We start from the raw sequence: 12,213 nt of genomic DNA, 5'->3' as shown, positions 1-12,213 counted from the left end.
TTGGCCTGATCCACTCATTAGTCTGTGCTTTATGTTTGTTATGTTTACGGTGTGCCTCTCTAAAAAAATGCAAGTTCTTGTGCTTAGAAAAATAATTATAATTGTATATGGGAATTGTCGATCGATTAAACGTAGCGTTCCCAAAAAAGGGTTTTGCTTTACTGAATAATGGTATTAATGATACCACATCATTTCCCGTACGCATCTAGACGTCGCGTCGGTGACAGTTCATGTGTTTCTCATCGCCAACTACTCATAGCAGTAGCCTTATTCTGCAACTAATTATTTTCGTAATTTCATTCGTATTGTATGAGAAAGAACGAGAGCGAAATATGATTTTGAGTCTGTTAGATTAAGATGGATATATGACGAACGAACGAACTTACAAAACGAAATTGCTACAGAATAAGCTTGCTGTACTGACAAGAAAAGATTTGGAGACATTTTCCGGTCCATCACATACGGTTCGTAGGCCGTATGATTAAGTCTCGAAGGTCCGATTAGGTGAGGCTCGATGGGCCGATTAGCTGAGACCAGGATTTTCTTGCAGATAACAGACTGCTATTGTTGAGTTAATTTAATTACTACCTATGTTGCGTAGCTGGATTTTTTTGCACATCAAAAAATTTATTCCATTGTTATTGCTAAAAAATAATTGAAATTTTGAAATGCTACAATTTTTACTTAAATTTTATAATATTTGGTTTGCGGTCCCGTGGCAGTGTCGTGGACTCCGGATCGGAGTTCCGAAGGTTAAACCCCACTCTTCCACAACTTGAATGGATTAATTTTTTGGCATGGTTTTTACGACCTTTTGATGATGGAACAAATGTATCTACTGTTACTGATCCCGTACCTATAATGTTGAACCTTTCTCAGTAAACCAAATCCAATTTCGAAAAACCCTGTGCCAAAAACATCCAAGCGTTACAGTGCTGTGTATTTAATACATAAAATGAGAGATTTTCAATCCGAAAAAATGATTGTTCATGGGAAATTGCGTCGATCATTTATAGTTAAAGTCGAAAATGTTATTTTTAATCTAATTGTTAAAAACATGAAAAAACCATTGGTTGACGTTCGCAGCGAGAAGAGAAACCGCCCCCGACAAAATTCCGAAAGCAATTGCACAAAACAGGCGACTGGCGTACTACAGCAGTAGTGCAGGTCACTTTGTTACTGGCCTTCGGGACCCGTGAATTCGTCTCTGTCACTCGCGAATATACCTATATCATCGAAAGTGAAACGTAAATAGTGTTCAAAACAACCATATATTCGGTACTCTTATATTATACCACATACGTTACATTGGTAGAATTTAAAATATGTTGGTGATTCATTTCCGATTTGTAACAAAATACTTTTTCTGTACCCAATAAATGTTTATAGTTTAATAATAAATTATGTCAATCGATAAGTAAATGTAAAGGAGGGGCCTTAAATGTATACCTCGTTTCAATTACCAATAATTTAATAATTGTAAAACTTTCAAATGTTTTATTTATTTTTTCAGAAACTACAATAAATGGAAATTTTAATAATATCTAAGTTTTAAAAATTATATTGTCCAAGTGAGTTCCGCCAATATGTTTACATTGTTTAAGGCGGATTCGCAAATTCTCAAAAAACACGTCGAAAAGTTGCCCGTGGGATGGCGTTAATTTCCCGTACAATGTTTTGTTTTAACTGATTTATTGTTGTTGGATTGTCTTCATAGACTCTTGATTCTATCACATGGGCTGAGATTCGGGCTCAGTGGAGGCCACTCAATGTCTCCTCCTCGTGAAATGAGTTTCCCAGGGAACATCTCCTTCAAACGGTTGAAGATAGGTACCATGCGGCTTCAACTCTTGCATCAGTTAAATTTAAAGGCTTTTAGATGTAAACCGTGACGTAAAATTATTCGTAAAGTGGTCCTTTGTTGTTTAAGGCTTGACTTCTCTTGCGAGTTGATTGTTGCTGATTTTCCTTTACTGATTCACTAACACGCTGAATAACTTCTATTATCCTCGCTGACTTCGGGTGGCCTTCATTCATTATTCTAACCTCTGAGCCGGTTGTCTTAAACATTTTGATCAATTCCCGAATAGATTTTGTGCTTGCTGCTTGACTAATGTCTTGTAAACCGAAGTGAGCCCGGTACATTCGAATAATTGTTTACGTAATATGAGCGAAAACAAAACGCGCGCTGCTTTCCCGTAAATGGCTCCATGGTGACTAAAAATTCCACGAAATAGAGCATCTAACACTACCCTTAGCACCGCGCCTGCCCTTTGTATTAACAAAAAAAAAATAACGAAACAAACCGCGAACACAGTTAAGGCCCACCCTGTATAACAAAAGAATACCAAAAATCTTAATCCAGAGTTTATTATATTTATAAAGATATTCATGTTATTATAATATGCAATTTGTACTTGATACACATCACCGGGAAGGGTGAGTTAAAATGTTCCAACCAACTAATAAAATAATTTATATAATTTTAGTTTCAAAACGTTTGCGCATACGGGAAAAATGCAGATACAAAAATAGAACTAGGGTTTTGTGTATAACATAGATCAATTAATATCGTTACAAGTGTTAAATAGTAAAAACAAAATAACGAGAGAAGAGAAGAGGAGAGATTAAAGAAGGAAAGGAGATGTTTTTTCAGGCGTGATTTAAACTACTGTAGAAACGCCATGGGTAGTGGACTACAGATCATTCTACAGTAAAGCCGCTGTACAGTAGTATACAGTGAATAAAGTTATCACTTAAACCGACCAATGACATAAGCCTTATGAATGCCTAGACTTTTATATTCTCTTCTCAACATGTTCTTCATCTTTGTTGAAATATCAGTGCATTGTGTAAATATATTTAATAACATAAAGTTTTATTTTCAATGTTTTAATCAGTGTTTTAAATAATTTTAAAAGGTTTAACGAGTACTATTTTTGTGTGAAAATATGTGATAAAATGATGGGGTAAATATTTTATTGATTCTTATCAATTAGGAAAATAAGTATAACTACAACTCTGTTTTCCTCTAAAATAAACAATTAATTGATGTTAAATGTTTTAATCAAAGAATTGAATAAATAACGATGTTTAATCATAGGCAGACTGGTGAATGTTACAGTGTAAAAAGTGGCCTCAACCAACCAATGCCAATGAGAGGTCTTAAGCTTTGTTAATAAACCTAGACTACCATACCTCTTCTCAAAAATGTTCTTCATCTCTATTGTAATATGTTAAACAAGATTATTTTTATTAAAAGTCACACATAGGCTTATTGTAAATTTTGGTGTGAATCAAAACATACCCGCGGTAGAAAGAAAAAAGTTTCTAAAGCTATAATTTCCTAGGAAAGCGGTGGCATTATCTAGTGGCCGTAATATATCGCAATGCGGTGGGCGTAATAAAACGGCCACCTTGACGGTCTAAAGAGATGTAGAGTCGTAATCTGGCTTATCTGTCCAAAATATGTGCAGGAATACGATTTGTCATGTGTCGTATTTTTCAGTCATGGATAGTTTGAACAATTCCAAAAAATAAAGACATGCGACATTCCCGTACACGAAAATTGTATAAAAAATAGCAGTATGTATAATTTTTTTAATCTTCTAGTATTTTATTTTATTTTAACCTTAAAACAGGTTTAACCCGGCTCTATATATTTATTTATCAATTAACTTAGATGTTACGAAATAAACAGGAACGAAAAACAGTTTCGGAGACGTTCCACATTCCACATTCGTACGTCTGTGGTTAAAGGTTAAACGTTTTCCTTTCCACCGTCTATATGCAAATAATAATTATATGCAGTTGTAAATAAAACATTAAAAAACATAAAATGTGATGAAAATAAAAATATCTCTTATACAAGCTTAATTTATTTCACAAAAGTTTAATTTCCGTAAAATTTTTTTTTTAGAAACCTGAGATCGAACCAACGTTTTCACACAAAAACCATGGAAATAATCACGGTTCTTACTCTTCTTTACACAGAACCCCCTCGTGCTTGTATTTGCTATTAATGTTTGAAGCACTAACTTTGTGGAACATTATTATTCAATATATTACTGTTTTTTTTTTGTTGGCGTTATTAAATTATTTAAAAATTTGGTATATAAAAAAAAAAACAGGGTTATTTAACTTTAATCCAATGTATTATATACCTCTTTCTAATTTTCCTACTCAGTTTATCATATTTTTCAATACTTTTTCTGCCACTTCTCATTTAATTTTCTAAATTATGTTTGATTTCTTTCTGTTTTATTACGTTGCTTGTATATAATTATATTCCATTATACTATTATTAGACTTTTTATGAGCAGATTTCTTGACATATATAATTTTTCAATTTGACTTACTAGAGGATTCCGACTATGTCTTATCGCGTATGCACATTGATATTTTTTGTATGATATAATGCTAACATTTTATTTGTACTTTAGTTATGATACAGTTAGATGTACTCTTGTCTAATTTTTATTTTTAGACTGTTGTGTAATGAATAAGAAACAATGTTTCTGTAACAAATATGAGAGTACAACAGGGCATTTGAGAAAAATTATCGATGACTTGATTTTCTGTCAACAACGCGATTCGTATTCAGGCGGCTTTATAACAGACAAAGCTCCTAAAAACTCAGATTTGCTAGGTGGTAAAATTTGCTATAGAGGGAACAATTACTTCATTTTTCTTGGATTATTCAATTCATATGTAGGCGGCCTAAATTTGAACACGCGCGTCTCGGCGGCGGGTAATTTGTATCGGAACTAAGTGTTTTCCTTTATAAAAGGGGTAGACATCGACAGCTCAGTTAGATTAATCAGACAGTCAGACGGTTAGTTGGATTAGTAAATAATGTTAGTTGCACCGTTCCTCCGCAGGGGTAGCCGGAGAGGATAGAACGCCGTATTACTCTGCCACTGCATACGAACCGAGCTTCCTCTACATTCATAGGTCTTATCTTTGCACTTTACTTTCAGCCTATACTGGATATCTACGCCCTGTTTGTCGTTCATCTAAAAAACCTACTCTATTTTTGTACTTCTAATTTTGCCCGATAAATAAAATGAATTATAAACAATAATTGGTGCTGAAAGGAAATGATGTTGATGACGATGATTAAGCAGTCGGTTTTAATAACTGTTATTTTACGATTACGGATTTCTTAATTAAGGTGTATTTTATAAATAAATATGGTGGGTACAAAAGGTTTAGTAGAAATTAGCCAAATCAACATATTATTAGATAAAAATTCCGTTTGTTAAGCTAGGGTTTCCTAGGACAGCGGTGCCCGTATCTTAACGGCCGTAGTAAACGGTGGTGCGGTGGACAGCCGTCGTAGTGGTGACTAGAAAGTGGTTTTATTTTTTAACGGTGTTATCAACACCATTTTTATAGGAAACCACTCTTTAGTCACCGTTACGACGGCTGTCAACCGCATTAATGTTCACTACGGCCGTTAAAATACGGGCACCGCTGTCCTAGGAAACCCGAGCTTTACATTACGTATGAATTTGTTGTTAAAATGCTTTGTCCTGTTTGCCTTTTCTATGTATTGGAAAAAAGCGAAGAAGATATTGAAAAAACTTTAAATGAAATGCGCCCTTTACAAATAATCTGAACTACGGGAAAATAATGTTTTCTTCTTGTTTATGCACCAAAATCTCATTCTTAACATATTTATTGTTGAGCCCGTTGGTTTAGTAGCCAATTCCGCTAGAAGTATGTCAAAATATATCTAGGATGTGAAAATCATTTTTTGAAAAAATAAATGCAAGAACTATGCTATTCATTATTAGTATAAAACGCAATCTAATTAACAGATTATGTAATTTATTACAATTTTTTTCAATTTTAATTAAAATGATGCCAAAAGTTTTTTGGTTGTACTTATGTTTATCAAAACGGGGGTTGATCCGGTAAGAGGATCTAGAAAATACACTCTTTAAAGGGTCATCGGAGGGTCACATTTCACATCTCGAACCAAACTTAAGTCGGATAAGCAGCCATCTGAGAGAATCCTAAAATAATAAAATTGACCCGAGAATATTTGTGACATCGGATCACATATTATGAAAACATGGTGAAAAATACGTATGAAATGAAAACATATCACATACTTGAGATCCAATAAGGGAAAAATAAACATTAACCGAAAATGGCGAAAATCTTTCTTTGGGCAATTACTTTGATAAAAAAACTTGTTACCAAATACTTGTATGGCGTGTACAGTGGATATTTAGGTCATATTCGGTAATCGTCTCATGTTCATTACAATTTTTTTTCCTCATATAAGTTTTGTTATTAATCATTAATTTTATTATTTTAGTTAGTATTTTCCGTATTCGTCGTCACCCCCGCCTCCTTCCGCACCTCGCCGGCACTGGCCCTGAGACTCCACGATCAGAATAATCAGAATTACTATTAGCTGTGATAATTGTTTCTGTATTCATAATATTTAATATTTTTTAGACCCCAGGAACAGATTAATTATAAACACAGAGGTTCTATTTTAGTTGTTTTCTATTAAAATGAAAACACCAACTTTCTGGACTCACTTCACAACGTTATTAACAATATTTTTAACAATGATAAATTTGGAGTCAATGAAATAAATGTTTTAAGTTAATAATAATGTTTGTATTGAATTATATACATTATTTGTTATTGTAATATTTTACTTAAGAAAATCATTTAAATCGACTTTTTCATAATATAGTTGTAGGATTTTGATAGTTGAGAGGATTGGAATTCCTACCCCAGTTAGAGATTGACAGAGAAGATGCGAGGTTGCTGTATAATGTGTATTTATTACATGGAGAATAAATAGTGAATTATGTCGGACGAGTGTTACGGCTATAAGGAGTTAAAGTAACTGCGCTTGAACTACATGCTGGAACTGAGCGACTTCGTCGAGCTGGACTGACTGAACTGAACTTGTTGGGCTGACTGACTGGCGCTACCACGCCCTATAGTCTCTTTATTTGCGGCGTTCCCTTGTAGTTCATTTTTTCATAGTAGGGACGATGTGAACGTACTGCAGAACGATGTTTCCGATTTTATGTGCAATACTGTTGGAGCTGCAATATATGTTATATTGGATTCTATAGAAAATAATGACGTTGCTTTCTTCGGTCATCACACAATTTCAGGTGAAACGTTTTAGCAAATGAGTGTCATTGATTATGGAATATGAACCCTACAGTACCCCCTCCCAGTGAAGTGATCTCACTATGCATGAAGTTTTTCTCTTGATTTACTGGTGAAGATAGTTCTCTTTTTGTAGGAAACTTGTATCTTGGTGCGAAGAACTGCTATTGTAAGTTGTTCAGGTAATCTGATGACAAAGCTATTCTTGAATCTGTTGTGCTCTGGTGAGAATAAACTGTTGAATGATTCAGCGTTGCATTGTTTGAAATGATTATCTATCGCAAAAATACGAGTAAAACAATGCATAATGGAAATTATTGATTTTATTTTTTGTGCAAACGTTAGTGAATTGTTATCACTAAAGTTCAAAAGTCATCCTTTGATATACTCGTATATCCAGCTGTTGTTTATCAGATGGTTAATGCCGAAATATTTAATATCACAGACATCCAAAGGGTGAGATGATGCGCTTTCTCGTGGCAGTGAGTGGTCCACGTCGGAGAACGGAAAGATTTTCAGTGCAAACCAAATATGTGAATGCATTATGAAGATGCTTTCCATGACTTGCAAAGGTTGTATATGATGCTTGCAGGATACTTGATAAAGTTATCATGTTGATAAGATGGTTGTTGGTACGTTGATGCTTGTGCAGGTCAACTTAGGTGGTTGAAAACAATGCCGTCGTGGCGCGACATTGTTAAAACATTGCTCTGCAGAATCGGCATAGATAGGCAAGTTCAGCGTAGCTTTACGTAGATGCGTGATTAGCGTAGATGAGCGATTTCGGCGAAGCTGTGCGAGAACGGCGTAGATACGTGATCGGCGTAGATGCGCATTGGTAGATTGTCAGTGCAGAGGAGCGAGTTCTGTGTAGTTGATCGTGTTCGTTGCGGTTGAGCGGAATCAGTGAAACTGCTAATAAATCATGTTTTCGTAATATCAGAATATGTTAATTTTCTTTTTCATTTCTTTTCATATCATATTTTTATGCTATAAACTTATGAATAATTAAAAAAAGGAATAGCCCTCGCTCAGACGCTGAAGTCTTTGTGGGCATTTATTCCAATGTTGTTATAGCTTATTTTTCTAAAGTGTATTTTTGTTATTCTGTTAAGTCTAAGTGTATTGCTGTTGTTTTTCTGAATAAATAAAAAAAATGTAAATTTATGTTTGGAAAAATAAACAAAAATAAAAATAAAAGTTGAGGATGAGCGTAATCGGCGTAGTTGTTTGAGATTAGCGTGTTGCATGTTGTCTTCTGTCGTCTAATTAGATACTTCGTAAATGCTGCATAGAGTGCGGTGTTTCTAAACACGTCGTTTGGAGAAGATATATGCAGCAGTTGTCGCAGAACGTCCTATAGGATACCACCATGGTATCCCAGCGGGAGACGTCTGGGTCATCACTATATGTGTGTGTTAGTGGGCGAATGTCATCGATTATGGACTATGAACCCTACAGTTTACAGTTAAGTTTTACATTTAGTTGTGAAATATCTTCATCAGCATTTTATTTGGAATAACTTCATAGTCAATAATAAAAAGCTATTATATTTTTTATATTCAACACTGCAGTCGACTACCAGAGGGCAACACGTAACCATCATGAGAAAACAATCATCAAAAAAAGAAATTATCGTCCCCCAGACATCAAGAGACATCCATATGGAGACGTACAAGTTGCAATGGGCAACGCTATCCGTCATAACAATAGCAATAGCGTTCAAGCTTAGATACAATGCAAGAAATACTAAAAGAAGCAAGCAATGGAGGAGATGCGACCCAACGAAGCATCATTAAGAGCAGCACAGCCCTTTTCATCGCGAGAGTAACTCGCTGAGGGGGGAGTTCTGTGGGGAGCATCGAACTCAGGTCAACGACATATCACACCACGCGTAAGTGAAATCGATACACGCAGTGCTTGCTGACAACTACCACTGACCTGAGTGCTGATGACTCAAATTCAATTGTTTGGCAGTGCAACGCTCCGGAGGACATTACCTTCCCTTCGTCGTAGTGGGAAATCAGAGAACAAAGGAATTCAGCATATAAAAGGAGGACCTGTTTTATAGACCACCGCACATCTCTCCAGTACTCTCTCACGAACGTTACTGTGTTCGTCGTCATTTTTATTAAATCCTTAACTTGTAATTAAATGTAAAATAAATAACAAGATCGACATTCTAAGCTGTTTCTTCTGTCTACGCTTCGACTGGTGTAAGAACTTCTCAACACACTTTAATAATAATAAAACACTGGTTAAATTATCAGCTCATCAAAAGATATTGAATATTTATGAGATTAAAAATAAATAAATCTTGTAAAGAAAAAAAACATAAAATATTCAGATGAGAACAATATGTGCATATTCTTACATGAAAATAGTTATGGAAACGGTTTGGTTTTATGAAACTGGGCCCCGATTACAATGGTAAGTTAACATTTATCTTCAATTTTGCAAAGTAAAATTATTTTTTCTGGATGAAAAGCAGAATATGCATGCATTATTTCTTTTAAACATATTCAATTATATGTTACCAAAGAAGATACTTGAAAAGTTCATGCAAATATACTTACTTTCGTACACAAATATTAATTTTTCTTTAAAGACAGTTGAAGATAACTCTGTTAACTTTCCATTTTAATCGGGACCCTGGTGTTATTTTGTGTTGCCGCGACAGATTAGAAATAGTGTTTTGTTTTACTGTTTTTATTGACCATCGAGTCTTTTCACTTAAGCGGAAATTTTTATTTTTTGGAAATTGTTTTCATCTGAACTTAACAGGTTTTTTACAATTTTACAGGTTTAAGAAAATAAAAAAATGTGATAATTATTTTCACAACCAGTACACTATTCCAATCTAAAGGGTATCGAAAATACTGTTTCATGCATTTTGATTTTTTTAATCAATTTTGTACAATTATTATGTAACATTTAATTGAATATTAATTTTGTCATGAAACATGATTTCTCTTATTTTTCAAATTTATGCCACAGTATTATCACATTACAAATCGATCATGTGATAATGCTGTGAAGAAAATCAAAACAAAAAATATCCAAAACTCCACATTTCTTGGTAATGTGATAATGCTGTAGCAGAATCCGAAGCTGTGTGAAATATGTAATGATATATTACCTTAAATTTGCATGTCACAAAGTAATAGATTATCCATTTATCAAGCATATCACATGTGCGATCTTTATATTCTGAAATCTCTCTCCAATATTATAAATACATATGATTTCTATACAGGGTGTTATTTAAACCCTGTTACATCCGAAACCACGATGATCAGTATGGGCAAGAAGACATATTAGCATATTTAAAAAAATATTTAGAACAAAGAAAATTTCAGAAAATAAAATATTTAAAAAAACAAATGGTTGCTTACTTCTGCAGGGAAGAAGTAAGGGGAACGCGGCGCAGTATCAGACTCCCTCCTTTTCCCTCCTCATTTCACCCCTACAGACGTAAGCAACCATTTGCTTTTTTTGATTTATTATTTTTTTAAATTTTATTCGTTCTAAAAAAATATTTTAATGTGCCAATATGTCTTCTTGCTCATACTGATCATCGTGGTTTCGGATGTGACAGGGTTTAAAGAACACCCTGTATAACCGTGTTTTTAGCATCTTATTAGTTTTTCTTATATAAGCTTTAAAAAGAAATATATCAATCGAGGTATTGTCAAACGTCTGTTATGATACATAATTACTATGTACGGTTTATGACGCATGTCTGAGAATTGTCTTCGTGGCTTTCTTTACTCAGTTTCAGAACTACACCATAAATAAAAAAAACATGGTTTCGATTCCTGTATTGAAGAACGAGTGTTTCAAATACGTAATAAAATCTTCCATCGAAGATTTACAAGAAGTAGTAGAACATTACTACTACCCATTCTAGATTACGCTGATGTTTCCATGACTGATTTAAGCTGTGAGCAACTCGATAAACTTGAACGACTTCAGAATACATGCATAGGGTACATTTTTGGTCTTAGGAAATATGACCACATTTCTGATTATCGTAGGCAACTGAAATGGCTCAAAATTAGACAGCGGAGAGACTATCACTCCCTCTCACTTCTGTTCAATGTACTTCATAGTCCTAACGCTCCTATATACCTGCGTGAAAAATTTCAACGCTTATCAGTTCATGGTTTACCTCTTCGTTCTAATTCTCAAGGCACTCTCTTAATACCCATCCGCAATTCCTCTTTCTTCTCTAACTCATATGGTGTCCATGCGGCTCGACTGTGGAATCATCACCCATCCACCATCAAAGATGTTACTACATTATCTCTGTTTAAATCACGTCTGAAGAAACATCTCCTTTCTCTTCCTTAATCTATCCTCCTTTCCTTTTTCCTATTTCCTCTTTTTTCCTTTTTCCCATTGAGTGATAGTTTTGATTTAAGGTAATTTATAAACAAATACGTTTATTTCTATTTTTATATATTTTTATATATTTTTAACTTTTTAATCTTTTTTTTTTTATTGAATATGTTTTGTGACTTGAATTATAAAAATAAAACTTCTATTTAATTGGTTGGTTGGAAGAAATTGCCATTTGGCAATGAGCCTGCCAATGTACAAATAACATTATGTACAAAAAGTTAAATAAATAAAAAGATTTTACATAAATTAATTCGTTTATTATGTACTTAATAGGGATATTCATTATTTTTTTCGTGAATAAAAATGAAATAACAAACGACGCGACGAGACGGTGGCATAAATATCCAATAATCACTCAACAATACTGCCGAGAAAAATCTTATTATTCTCGACATCCTCAGTCGGGAAAACAAACAAGGGTTTATTGATTATATATTATATGGGCATTCTTAGTAGTCTACATTATTTCAACAATATTTCTGATAATTGAACTGTTGGAACAGAAGCAATATTATTGGCCTTACGTTGGGACAAAAAATGAAATAAATAAAGACCTGATTTTAAAGGACGAAGTAAAAAAATAACAAGAATTTTAATTTTCTTGATCTACGAAAATAAAAAAATTGTGCCAGTAGGAAGTACCTACCGGACTCGTCAAAT

Source organism: Micrasema longulum, unplaced genomic scaffold (assembly GCF_059751315.1).
Source record: "Micrasema longulum isolate JH-2025_06_02 unplaced genomic scaffold, ASM5975131v1 h1tg000630l, whole genome shotgun sequence".
NCBI lineage: Eukaryota > Metazoa > Arthropoda > Insecta > Trichoptera > Brachycentridae > Micrasema > Micrasema longulum.
The sequence above is the reverse complement of the archived record's forward strand: the minus strand, read 5'-3'. Positions refer to the sequence as shown.